Raw genomic sequence first — 13,903 nt, forward strand, 5'->3', positions numbered from 1 at the left:
TCTCTTAATCTTATTAAATTTTTGTTAGAATGTTAGAGTCAGTAGATTTTGAAGAATCTTTGTCTGTACCGTAAATCATGCAAGTAATAGTATAACAAATTAACTGAAGTAAACTATCGTTCAATTTTTCTCTGGCGATCGCAACAAACGCGCGTAATTATCCGCGAAATCACGGCTTTCCACTATGAAAGCACTTGTTTCTGTAGCGGTAATTGGCAGCGAATAGATATCCGTGGCTGGATCGATCGATCGAACGTCGCGGAACGCGCACCGGCCCGCTCGAGAAACGAGTACACTTTCTTTTTCACGGAGCCGCGTTCCACTTCGAAGCGGCCCGTGGAAATCGGCTGATCGAGCCGGCAATAATGGATTTAGGAAGCGCGGCGAGTTTGATTAATCGTGGCCCGTTGTATCGATTAATTGTTGCCTTCGACGGAGCCAGGAAATCGAACTGCCTTGTGTTCGTAAAGCCTCTGTTTCTCGCAAAAGTTTCTCGATAACTTCGAATGAATTAGAAAATCCGTGGATCGTAGCTTTTTTACAAATTCAATAAAAATTGGGAACCTGAAGTTTTTTCATTCTGGTTGCTATCTTTCTCTTTATTTAATTAAGATAATTCGTTTAACTTTCTAATTATATTTATTTAAAATCTATTTCTTCGTTTGATACCGTGAAGAATATGTTGGAACTCCTGAGAAGAATAATGTACACGCACGTGACTGGGTATGATCAAGATGCATATTACCCTAATTTTTTCAAACTAGATGATTCTTACCTGTTTTGTTCTTTCTCTTTGTTCTTAATAAAATACTGGTTGACAAATTGAATGGTTGAAAATATTTGACAACGACAAGTGTGTTTTTGATAACATCTGTAGTCGTCACCGTTTCAACGACGAATTTATTAAGCGCAGAAAAAAATAATTGTTTCCTCTTCTTTATTTGTATTTATTCACAAATATTACTCGATTCAATATTTTTGAAAATCACAGATATGGTTACTGTATCTTTGCATATTTAAACGAAACAAAGGAAAAACAAATACATACGTATATGTGCCAGTAACTCTCAGAAAGTTACGTAGAATTTAGATGTAATGACGATAAGAATTCAAAGATAGAGTTTGAAAATATTGTTAATGATTAGTAGAAATGATTTAAAGAGATAAAACTTACAATTAAATATATCTACAGGGCATACGTTAATTCGATTCCTATTATCCAGCGGTACGACTAAGCAGCTTCTACCGATTAAACACGCGATATGTACCTTCCATTTCTAGCTACGTTCTCAATCCTTCGGTAAACATCGATATCGAATAGACAGTTCCGTTCACGAGAGCCGAAAATGTCCATCCGATGTGAACGTTTAACGCTGAAAGGACGAAATTTCGCGCGAATTTCCTCGGTGTAGTTACACGCGCGTATTGGAACTTTCATTAAGTCGGTTGCTGATAATTTGTGACCGAGAACAACGGAGACATTTTTAATTCGAATGCTAATTAGTGTTATAGGTCTTCTATTTATCAGTGGAATGTTTTATAGTATAATTTGAGGAAGGTACAGAATAAAAAAAAAAAAGAAAAATTAAGGACATGGATAAATGGAAAAGAAAATAATCACTTTGCTATTTTTAAAAATTAAACAGGATGGATTAGAACATGAAATTATGTCACATTCTCTTATTCGTTCCATCTTGTACTCGCGAGTTATCGTTTCCGCACATCTAGACAATTTTCTAAATGAAGCAACCGTGAAAGTACTACGTTGGTACTTCAAGAACTTTTTAATTCTAAAACTGACGATTTTAATTAACAGAGAGGAATGAAATTAGATAATTGTTATAAAACCTGCGCGAAATTAACGACACTTACTTAAAAATTTTTCTTAAAAGAGCAATAATTCAAAGCAATGGTTCAACGAGCTAAAAATTAAAACGATCTCATAGGAAACAGATCAACTTATCAAAATACTATTCTGTGAAAAACGAAGTTGAAATTGGGTCGTAGGATACCGTCAGCTCGACCGTCGATACAACGAGTGGACATTACGGACGCGTTGTTCCGCATAATTAATTTTATAGAATTCTGGATTGTCCCCGGAGGCGAGCGACGTTTCGTCGCGACGTCGAGCGTCGCCCCGGTGAAACTTCCACGATTGTTTTGAAACGAAAGTAAATTTAATTTACCGGCTAATTATCGCCCGCGCAAAGTTCCGAATTAAACTTGTAATTGGCTTTCGCTTGATTCAAAGAAATTGCACCGAGCCACGCCGCACCTGGCCCGCGACCGGGACTTCTCGCTTGTAATTCGCGCTACGTGTACACGCGTGCGCACACATATACATACACACACATATGCTGTTGATCTTTGGTAGGATCGATTTTTCTACGTGTTCGTTCGATTCATTTAATTGTTTTTTTTTTTTACGTTAAGAATAAACATGTCTTAAACCTATTCAGGACCAAAATTGCGTTAACGCAACATTATTTCATTTGCAATTTTTTATCAGTATAAAAATACAGTTAGATTTAAATTAGCGTTACACGAAGTACCGCTAATTTTTAGGAAAAGAGCTTCCAATAGCTGTAGGATAATTTCATTATTCGCGTCACACCAATGCGGCTCATTGGTTCATACTAAACCGTGCCCATGTTTTTCTCATACTCTTGAAATTTATTGCTTTCCAGATATGTGACAAGTACTTTTCTATTTCAAGAAAAATCCAACATTACTTTATTACTAGGTTTCTAATTAATTCCTGTTTCTTCAATGTTCCAATTATTGAACCATCACCGGAAGATCCATATAAACTACAAGGTTAAAACGTTACTCAATTAGAAAAACGAGTTCGAACAATCACCACGATAAAAGTAAATCTACCTCGATCGAACGTCTATGGCTTTTCTATCTTCCTGTATTCGTTTCTTTTTTAACCCTATCGACTAATGGCTAATGGGCTGAAATGCCTGAAAGATTATTACCCGAAAGCATCCTCCGCGACCGGCAGAGCGGAGGATCAGTTCTTTTGGTTATACTCGAAGCATAAGACCGTGCCACCGGCAATCTTCTGTCTTCTGGTAATTAACCGCTTCCTTAAACCAAACCGTATCTCCCCTTATCTGTCTCGACGCATCTACCCCGTGTGGTTACACGTACGCACGCACACGCGCACAAGTCCGCCCACAGTAGATGTTATGACCTCAAAACAAAGAGTATTTTCCCAGACAAGCTTTCCCCGCAACACGATTTCATCTAAATGTACACCAATTGGAGAATTCCAATGATTTCGCAAAAATGAAACGAAGAAGTGTTTGAGGCAATTAACAATTTCTACAGATGATCTATGATCCTCAATTTGGATGGAAGGATGCCTAACGCTTTATTGTTTGCAATACTTGAATTTTCATGCTCCAAATGATTCAAAAATTACAGCAGCATTAATATATGAGCGTGGGGTTGTGTCATAGATGATAAGAGAACTGAAAGTCAGAAAATGGCACATAACGAATGATGACAATAAGTATAAAACAGGATAAAAGCAAATAAAGATGGAGAAGGAAGAAGAATCCCAAAATCAATGTCACGTATGAATCCAACTACATTATCAAAGAATAAGTAAACGAACAAATAAAGTTACTTGTAGAAAATTATTTTCATACAACGAGAATAAACAGTAAGAAATAGCATTAATAAATCGTTCAACATTTCCCGATATACGTAAAGTATTTTAACGGTTCTCTACTTTTCCTATTATTTTTAACGTTTTGTATCCTTTGAACGAGGCCGCACAAAGTCTCGTTATCTCGATAAGCAAATATAGATGTAATTCTCTATGGACGTTCGTTCGTTCGTTCGTTCGTTTTTCCTTTACGGCGAACGTACGTGCACTATTATACTTTCCGCAAACCTTTATCGGTATTGTCTCGCGAGTTATTCATATTTTACGACAGCATTAGTTGAATACATAGAAAACAGATAGGGGCCATACTTCAGCCCCCGTGACACAAGTGGATTTCCATTCCTTCGTGAATAAAACCAAGCACACGCTATAGGTGCATTACAGTTGACTCGTTACATGTATAGCTACTACTACTGCTGCTATTACTACTACTACTACTACTACTATTACTACTACTCTCTCTCTCTCTCTCTCTCTCTCTCTCTCTCTCTCTCTCTCTCTCTCTCTCTCTCTCTTTCTCTATCTCTCTCTTTCTCACCTTCCCTTTCTCTCAATAGTTCATTTCCAACATCTCATAAATTTACAAGTATAAATTTACAATTTGAATACGGGGATGAGCGACCATTGCCAGCCTCAAAGACTGTCCTCGCGCACATCCAGCGGGAAATTAGAACAGAAAGTTTCTCTATTTCTTAACGTTGCTCTCGCGAATTTTCGCGCTCGTCACAGATCTCTTAGAAATCGATGAAAAAGTTGCATAATGTCGCCTTACCACTGATTTTTATCCCTATCTAATTTTCCTCCTATAATTCTACTCTCTTCGGTTAAAACATTCCATTCGCCATCTAAACATTCAGGAGAAACTGAGGTTTTATTACTTTCTTCACTGTCTTTGATTTTCTTCGCTTGGTTGAAATTTCTTAGTTAAGTAAATAAATTATTGAAGTAATTAACAGTTGGTATAATTTTTTACACGTTTAATAGTTATACGTTTGTATAACTTTACTTGCAAAAGTAAGATACACGGCGAAATTGAAATATTATATTTGAACATGGCTTGAAAAATGAAAAAATGTTAGAAAAAATAGCTCAAGCAACGAAACTAAGATTACTTTGTGACAATATTTTTTAAATTTTCAACAGTATGAAAACTTCATAAAATTGAAAAGAATAGGAAATGTGACTTATCACATTCTTTATCGCGATCTTCATACACGTTTGAGTGAGATAACTTTATTTTAAATAACTGCGTCGTAAATTATTTTAATGTATATAATACGTTCTAGAACGGTATACATGGAGCAAACTCATGATCGTAATACACACCTTTCGAACGCGTATCACGGGGAATCATCGCTGCGTTACTTAGACGGTGCGATGCGCGCTCAGAAGATTATTAATTTCATTTTCGTCGAACAACGAATTACAAATGCGGTAACAAGCAGCTGGTAATAAGTAGAAAATTAGGCAAATTTGCGCCATTACGTTCCCGCTGAATGGATGAGTAGATTCCAGAATTTAGACTGAATTACCATCAGAAATTCCGGACGCCTGGCTGCGACTACGACTCCGTTGTTAGTTCATGCGAACGGGGCCGTGTTCGTCGTAGGAGATTTCACGTCTGTCCCGGCCAGTTTTAATCGATACAACGATGGTTATTATATTTTCGTCACGCTATTAGCCAATTAAAGCTCGTATTACTTCTGATCATTATCAATCCGTTTAAAGCAGCAGGAATAATAATCCGAACGGTCCTTTCGCTCTTTCGATCGATTATTCCGTTTGCGCCTAGCCCGTTGGAAAATTATCCGATGGTTGTATCGTTCCCCTGCCTAGTCCGTTGTTTTATCGCGCGATCGTTTTTATGAGCGCCATTATTGCCTGTCCACGTGTTTTCCTTCGAGTAATGAGAACGTACAGGATCGTGTAATTTCCGTGGCTCGGTGGTTGCAACAATTTTTACTGTCAATCTTCTACGCGCACTACCTACTTGTATTTTAATTAGCCTTCCGTTGAGAACTCGAAGAAACATATACTTTCTTCTTCTGCTTAGAATATTTTTTACGTCGTTCGTAATTGAGAGAGCTGGTTGCTTGATGAGAAATGACATAGAAGGAAATAAATTCTTTTTTATTGTAGCGAAAAGACTCACCTAAATTTCGCGCAATTTTATTCTTTGAAACTTGTACGTTCTGGCAAGCACGAATTAATTTCCATGGCGATTAATCGTGGTTTCTTCGACTCTAACGGTCAAATATTAACCTTCTCCGCCACTTTTCATTGTATCCGGCTGTTTCTTTTAAACCTTTCATGAAAACGGCCGGAGACATCGAGTATTTCCCCTCGACCCCCTGCATTCTTCGATACGTGTGTAAAAAAGAGCGGAACCGGAGAAGGAGCAATGCATAAAAGCCCAATTATGTGACTACTTGAAAAGCGAAAGCTCGAAAAACTTGTGATTGTTTAATATTTTGCGGGAGAAAGAGACGGAGTGGGCGTAAGAGAGAGGAGAGTGGAAATGAGAAAAAAAACTGAATACGTGTACAGTGAGCGAACAGAGCCCATTAACCGACGGCACGATTTTAAAGTCATTTGGCACAGTTAAAAGACCGACCAAAGAACTCATTACCAGAAAATGAATGGTCGTTGAAATTTTCATTGTCTTCGAGACTTACCTCGAAATGTGCAATTCGCGAGCAAGCAAACGAGACCGACCGATATAAAGTGAAGAAAGACGAAAACATGGAGGGGAAAGGGGCTCGAGGGAGAGAGGAAATTGGAACGAATTCACGGCGAGCGAGTGTTGCCGCGAAAGATATTTCCAACCACTTGACTTCGATGGCGATTCATTTGTTTTATTTACCTAAACCTTTTTAAAATTCCAACGATAAATTATTCCCTGTCTGGACCCCTCCGCTTTTAGATCGTTCTCCACCCCGAAATTTATCGTTTTCCAATGTGACGCACGTCCAAGGCTGCATTTCCAGCCAAACATTTGTTAATCGACCACGTTAGAGGGCGATAACCTTTCCGATTTTACCGAAGAAGCCACGAATCGTTCGAACACGACGATCGTTCGTTCGGTGCACGCGTAAAACGAGGGATTCTTGTTCCGCTGACGTCACAGGACACGTCGCTCAAAAGCCGAGAATGGCCGGAAGTCGTGAAATGGAATTACCTGTTCCTACGTATGCGGCCGTTCCAAGGTGATAATTGAATAGATAGCCAACGCCGTTTCTTCCACCATCTCTTCTTCGATTTTCCTTCGTTAGCCGACCAAACCGACGCGCTACGTGTATGATATTTCGTTTTTTGCATCGTCGTGTTTCATACAAAGCAACGAAAAATCTTTCGCCTTGGTTAAGTTAACGCAAGGTGTTCAACCGATTTAGTTAAACCAAGTTGTTGCAATTGAAAATTAAGTTACTTATACAGGGAAATAATATTAGGTTTTCCTCGAGGTTCTCTGGAATCTACTATTGTAGAATAAACACCGTTTTCTCTATATGCTCGCGTTTTATCGATTGTCCACACCTACCTTCTAAACTCTGTCGTAATATTACTCCCATATCGCAACAGGTTATCCACTGTTCCTCTGATCTCTCAAAAACTTCAATTTTTAACCACAATTCTTTATTAATAATTATTCTATCCATTAAATGAATCTCCAGTGTCACAACCACGGATCTGCTCAAAACATCAATTTTTAACCACGAGTCTGTGTTAATAATAATTCTTATCCATTAAACGAATCTCCAACAGTCAAACAGTGTGTGTTCAATCGCCAATATCTTTAACCCCCTGCCAAAATCTCAGTACGACTGTCACCGTGGTAAACCTCTGCTGTAACGGGGATTAAAAAAAAAAAAAAATGTACGTCGCCCTCATCGATGCAGAGCTTCCGCCCTTTTCAATCGGCAAATTCATTACCGTTCTCGATGAGCATCGGGGTCTGTCTGACTGTCTGTCGACCGAGGGTTGACGAGCGTGCGTCCCAACGAGACCTAACCACAGCGTTTTCTCTGGTGTGCAGGGCGAGAAGAGAGGGGTTCCGATTAATGAGGACGGTTTAACACGCGTCTCGGGTCTCTAGAGTCGTGCGTTCCCGGGAGCCGATCTCTCTCACCGGTTCCTCCGCATCCGAGGCACGCGGAAGAGGCGCGTGTGCGTAGGTGGCCCTGGTACACGTGTCCTTGTGTCGCGTTTGCTACCGTGCAAAACCGTGTATGTGAATATTTCTTGCGACATGGGAGCCTCCTTTTGATCTCTTTTTAGCCGTCGAGTGCAATCGAGGCTCCCGTTCCAGCAGGCTTCAAGCACCACCGGAGCCTCGAGAGGGAAACGCACAGGGGTACAGTAAAGAGGAAGGGGACGCGTCGCGTCTTGCATGTGTTTCGACTAATTAACATACGTGAAAATCCTCTTAATTGGGTGATTAAACGCCTGCGGAGACACTCTAATGGGGAACGGACCACCCCCGACCTCCCCCTTTTTTCTGCTCTTTCTCTCGCAACCTCCATTCTCGACTCTGAACAACGGTTCCTCTCCGATTACTGATTCGCTTGTTATTCTTATCGTTCCATTATTTTTAACGTTGATTATGTTAACGTTTACAAGGGGTTGAAGATGGAAGAAAGATTAATTATAGAGATTCGTGTGTTAATACATTAAGGGAGGGTGATATATTTCATAAAATTGTAGAATTCAGATGAAAAAAATAATAATGGGAAAAAAAAATTTAATGAATTCTTGGAATTTTCTTTCACAGCCATAATGTTAAGAAACAAAATTCGATAGTATCAATTGATTGCAAAAGATTACCAATCAGATATTACGTTAACCTAACTTAACTCTTACTGAATTAATGTCATTTTTTAGACTGATCGCGAACGGACTTTCTTGAGAAGACTAAGCGTTTGGTTTTCGTGATTACATATATTTTATTGTTCATGAAGTTAATAACTATGATATAAGCAAGGCGAGAATAATTAGTGTTTGCGATCACGGTCGCGAGTATACACGAGTTTCTGCGGAAATTTCGTGAAATATACGGGCAAGACCGATCATTCTCGCCGGGCATCCGTTTTTCTAATTAAATGGCCGCGTCGGTAAATAAAGTTGAAGCGGAATTTACGTCAGCTAGATAGCCGACCGCTTGCAATTACTTGCGCAAAGTTACCGCGAGTAGGATTGGTTCGATACTAGACTCTATCCGTGCTCGTGCACGTTTCCCTTCTCTTTTATTTCACCGTGTGAATGGTTTTTCTTCTCCTTTTTTTTCTGTTACGCTTCTTTTTTTGTCAGAGGAGATTAAGTAATCGAGCGGACGATCGCGTATCTTACAGCGAGGCTTCAATTCTCGAGCAGCGAAATCTCGAACGGACACGAGCGTGTTTAGCGCTGTTATAACGAAGTATTTGCGTAGCTCGGTTTACTTGGCTCGCGAGGCGGCGTAATTAGAGAAGTTGAAGAGACTTTTGATGGGACTTTGGCTATCCAAAGTATTTACAAAACGAAGACAAATGGAAATTATGATTTCTTGTTCGTGAAACGTCGCACGGAACGCCGTAGGAACAGAGAATACGAGAAAACGCAGAGGAAGAGTAAGCTCGTCCTTTCTGGTGATTTTATCCCGAAATAAAATATTTACGACGTCTTCGTTAATTTCCACTTTCCGAAACTTTCCGTCAGTTTTTATAGGAAACATTTAATTAAACCGGTGTTGTTTACCAGTTTACTTTACAACCGGTAACCAGTGTTACAACGCCCGTATGTGTTCCTTTGTTAATTGCTTCCCTCCATTTTAATTTTCTTACTTCTGTGTTAATTACCGTACCGCGTCCTTCGACTGTCGTACTACTTTTTTTTCAACCGTGTTTGTGTCGCTCGATTTTCGATTCTACCATTCCGAAACGAAATTAATCTAAATTCATATACTTTTGGAGTGCTTATTTATAGAGATAATGAAAAATAAACAGAGAAAAATTTCGTCTCTTTGTTTAAGATACGAAATATTTATATTCACGATTATATTAATGTATATTTGTGTTTTATAATCTTCTAAAGCGTAGTATCTTCTGAGATAATTGCCTGAATTACTAGGAAAATTAATTACAAAGCAAAATTTATTCATTGTAGATTCTAATTAGAAAATTTTTAATAAAATGAAATGTTCCATGAACGTTGCTAGATCCACACTGTACGGTATATGTTATAATGCTTTCTCCAATATTTATCAATAGAATCAAAATAACAAACAATTCTTTAAATCTTTGTCATCGTATCATTTTCATACTTGATATTTTATTTCCTTGTGTAATATTTGTGTATATGCATGTATCAATCAAGAAAATGCTTTCAAACATGAAATTCGTTTTTAATAATTCCGAAAATTAGATACGTTTGTAATAGTCATATTATGATAAGAAATTAATCTAAATTCATAAATTCTTCAAATATTTTGAATAACTTGTTAATGAAAGTTATGTGAGCAATAAACAGAGACTTTCGTCTCATTATTCAATTCAAACGTAACTCTTTTCATTTAGGATATATAAATATATACGTAACTGAAAGTTAAACGAAATCGATATCGATCGTAAGATATCTCAATTCGAGAATCGAAGGATCTCAATTCCATTTATCGACTGAGCGTGGCGCTTCGATCGCGCGTCTAACGACTAGTTCCCGCGTAATTTTTTCTAGGATAGTCATCCCGTCGCAATGTCAAATACTATTGTAAATAATTTATTTAGTATGTTTACCTCGATGTTGAATCGGTTATAAATCTGCGAAAGTTCGATTAAGTGCTCGGGTTTGTATTGGTGCGGTGAATAGAACGTTGTGTTTATTTACTTTATGATCGTGTCGTTGTCGTCATTGCGTGGTGCGAAATGTGATTCAGTTTACCGTATATCGTCATATCGTTACATCGTTGCATCGTCGCGTTCTGTGAAGCATATCGAGGTCTCTTTGATCATTTCGCGTAAAATAGAACGAAAGTTTCCTTAATTCTCGTGTTCGTTTCGTGTCCTTATTGAGTGTTTTTCGTCTTTATCGTAAAATCCGTGAGATAGTTCAGCGTGTCGTTCTCCCGTGGAATTGTGTGGATATTTTGAAGCGTCGAAAGCAGTAATTATATTTAACAATATTTAACAAACTGAATTCACCGTTTGAAATAGATCTGAGCATAAGATATTCATTGTAACAATTAATTTCGTTACTTTGTTTGGATTGATTTTGAAAAAGTGTGTATAATACTGGTTGTATCTATATATATTCTTTCTAACGTAACAAACGACATTTCCAAAACGTAACAAAACACATATGAAATAAATCTAAATTTTCGTATAAGTAATACAGTTTATTAGTATAATTTGATGTTCTGAATTTGTATTTCAGAAAAAATCTAACATTCCATTTTTGATCTCAATTAACATCAAAATGCCTTAGGAGTAAATTAAATATACGAAGCGCGTTTTAATACTATACCTACTGGCGCCATAATTACTTTCTGTGTACCGAACATGTAAAGTCGTTCAGCCATATTGAACTTTGGCTGTTTCGAAACTAGGTTGAGCAGTTACAAGTACGAATTCGTTAGTCGAGTCCTTTTCTTCCAAAGTGCAAACGATGAAAAACATTTTGCGTATGTTCCATAAAAATTATCAGTCAATGTTTACATCGATTATTTCTTATAACCAATAACCATTTCGAATACTGATTTATCGACAACTTAAATGGTTTAGTCGTCAAAAAACGAAGAGAGACCCACGCTGCCCGCCTAGTAATCCTGTCGATTAATTTATGTTTATATTTATGTTCACATTGCATACTTGCGGTATTTAGCATGGTAAATATATTTCGATAGAGCTATCTTCATTCGCTTAATCGTCGATTTTATATAAAACACAAATTCTTACAAACGGTTAATTCTAATTATGTACCTAATTATCTTACATATACATACATAATTGTCTTACATATAGAACGCAACAGGATTAAAAAACACATCGACAGATTCGAAACATTTTGTATATTACGAAATGTACAGTACAATATACAACATACACTATCATTCATAAGTATTAGGATACAAATTAAATGATTTCCACTTCTTTTACTTAAAATAAAAAAATAAGATATAAAGTCTAACTGACGATTTATTTAATCAAATAAAATAACATTTAATAGAACTTTTCAATAGATACAACGAATACGAGTCCTAGTATGTACATACGTACGGTCAGCAGCGTAACCAGAAACGTAACAAGATAAACAAAATAAGTAGAAGAAAGAACTTTGATCATTTCACTCTATTCTTGCAATCGTTTACGAGTTTTGACAAAGTCAGTCAGCGTGTTGAGTGAGTTTCGTTGTTGAAAGTTCTGGCAAGCAGAGTCGGGCTTAGAGTTCGGCTGGTAATTGAAACCTGCTTCTTTCTCTAGAAGCGAACTCGTTCACTCCGTCTCGTTGTTCGAATTCCGCGAGTCCGCGCGCGTCTTTGAGGCTCCTCTAATTTAAACTAGCCGACGGGTGGCTCACGTGTCGTCCCCAAGTATTTTCTGCAATTAAATTGACATCTCGTATATCAGGGAAAAGTATGATGATTCGCAGAATGGAGTGCACACACTCACGTCCCCTCTGATCTAAATTAGTCCCGCGAAATTCGTGGAATTTGGCACGCCGGCCATCCGGAAGGCATTCCGAACATTCGTCAATCTTTTGTCATTTACGTTTATGTTACATTGTAGTTATAGAGAATATGTTCTATTCATTTGGAAATTGTACAATGAAACGTATAGATATACATACGTAGTTGTTAATTTAGCGAGATTTGTTAGAGAAATATTCGTGGAAGTAAAATGTATATATTTTAAGTTTGGATTGTCATATTGAATAAATTTATACTTTTTAGATTATAACGTAATATCTTAGTTCTAGAGATATACAGAAAACAAATTGATCAATTCAATCGAGGTTACTCATTTTTGAAAGAATGTGAATTTAATATTAAATTTAGTATTAAATTTAAATTTAATAGTATGCATATAAGTTTATTAGAGGAACAGCTTAATAGAAATCGGCAAACAATCGTAGAAATGAAAGAAAATACGCTGTTGATTAATTATTAAATACATTATTTATGAGATAATCTAATAATTAGAAAGTATTAATTTAGATACAAATTGAACATTTCTCGGAAAATGGTTTGGTTTCTTAACGGTTTATATAAATTTGCATATATTATATTTTATTAAATTAGTAAAATGTATTGTTTCAGAATTATTTGTCGGTGAAATGGAACTCGAGTCTCCGCAGCTTTATTAAAACTTTCACCATCGGGTTTGAGAGACCAGTTGATAAGGTTTGTGATACTGATTACGATTTTTAATTACATTTCGTATGTAACCCCGGTAAATACAGTCTGTATATTGCTCACGTACATCGGAAACGTTTAACGAAATATTTTTGTACATATGTATCCCCTGTTACACGTATCGTTGATATTTTAATTACACTGCAGAACCGAAAAACCGAGGGGGGAAAAAAAGAAAGCATAACGAAACGCGTGTTCACGGCATGGAATAATTCACTCAAATTCGTAATTACAAACGCGTCAGAAGGAAACGTTCAATTAAACTGTCGGGTTTCGTTCGAACGAAATCAAAGCTTGTTCTTTTTTTTACACCGCCCCCCCCCCGCCCTTCTATCCCGACAAATCCTGGACCACGATGCGGGAGCATAATTGGTAATACGATATGTTTGTTGTTTCGTTAACACTGCCAACAGTATAATTATGAATAAAGAGTTTTTCAGTCGCCGTGCCTTTCAATGATCTCGATATCAGTCTCGTCTAATTAATTCATAATTAATATCCTTCCTCTGCGACGTACCGCGATGATATCCTATCGATTTAACGCATCAAACCACGGTCCTCTTATATATTTTAATTTTCCAGACTTTCAAACCACTCTCGATCCTTGTAGATCGTTTTTGCGGTAGTCACTCTGTCTTGTAATTAAACTACGTTACATAGCTTTTACGTGGGATATTTGGACGACGACAAACCGCGCAGCTAAATCTCATTAAAAAGTAACACCCTCGTCCATAAATCACGAAATATAATAGATCTACAATAAAATCTTCAAAAACATGGGATAATTTAGATTTCTTTGTAATACACGCGGTTAATCAGCGTTAGGTTGATTTTGTAATTCCAGC

The 13,903-nt window shown here is 37.3% G+C and overlaps 1 protein-coding gene across 8 annotated transcripts in view; it reads left to right on the forward strand.

Moving 5' to 3' along the window:
* Positions 1 to 13,903, forward strand: part of LOC126921379 (LIM domain transcription factor LMO4.1) — a 479,425-nt gene that overhangs the window by 179,131 nt on the left and 286,391 nt on the right. For 6 of the 8 annotated variants that reach the window (XM_050732924.1, XM_050732927.1, XM_050732922.1 and 3 more), the window contains one exon: positions 12,963 to 13,046. The gene's annotated coding sequence lies outside the window, so the exon portion shown is untranslated. Of the gene's footprint in view, positions 1 to 10,557; positions 10,811 to 12,962; positions 13,047 to 13,903 lie in introns of those variants that run through there. The other 2 variants (XM_050732925.1, XM_050732930.1) reach the window with 1 other exon arrangement.

The sequence above is a fragment of the Bombus affinis genome, chromosome 10 (assembly GCF_024516045.1).
Source record: "Bombus affinis isolate iyBomAffi1 chromosome 10, iyBomAffi1.2, whole genome shotgun sequence".
In the NCBI taxonomy this organism is placed as follows: domain Eukaryota; kingdom Metazoa; phylum Arthropoda; class Insecta; order Hymenoptera; family Apidae; genus Bombus; species Bombus affinis.